Below are 545 nucleotides of genomic sequence, written 5' to 3'. Positions count from 1 at the left end.
GTACATGGTTAATAGTGCTAAAGAAAAAAGCCAAAACATGAAATTGTACACATAAATAGCATAGCCTTAACTATGAAAACAAAACAAAACAAACAACAACTAAAAGTAACATCAATTCTCATTACATGCCAGGCACTGGGTTGAGCAACTGGGCCTGCGCTCTCTCCAAGAGTCCTCAGAGGAGCCCTGGTGGGAGGTGGGCACTGTTATGGCCCCTCTTCTCCAGATGAGAACTGGGTGCAGAAAGATGCAGAGATTTGCTCAAAGTCCCACAGCCCCTCAGTGGATGTGCTGGGATTCTAGGTCAGGCTGGCAAGACCACACAGCCCGGCCCCTGGAAACAACGGAAAGAACCTCGAGGCATGTGGGTAGCAGTGACGGTCCTGGAAGCAGAGCCGACGGACACACGGCAGATTGCTAATGGTGACAGCCCTGAGAAATAGCTGAATGAAAGACATACCGCACATGGGGAGCAGTGATGGATGCTCCCTGGGTGGGGAGTATGTCGTGCTTCTGCCATCAAAGCAAAAACTCAAGAACGTCGA

This window comes from Lynx canadensis, chromosome X (genome assembly GCF_007474595.2).
Source record: "Lynx canadensis isolate LIC74 chromosome X, mLynCan4.pri.v2, whole genome shotgun sequence".
NCBI classification, from domain to species: domain Eukaryota; kingdom Metazoa; phylum Chordata; class Mammalia; order Carnivora; family Felidae; genus Lynx; species Lynx canadensis.
The sequence above is the reverse complement of the archived record's forward strand: the minus strand, read 5'-3'. Positions refer to the sequence as shown.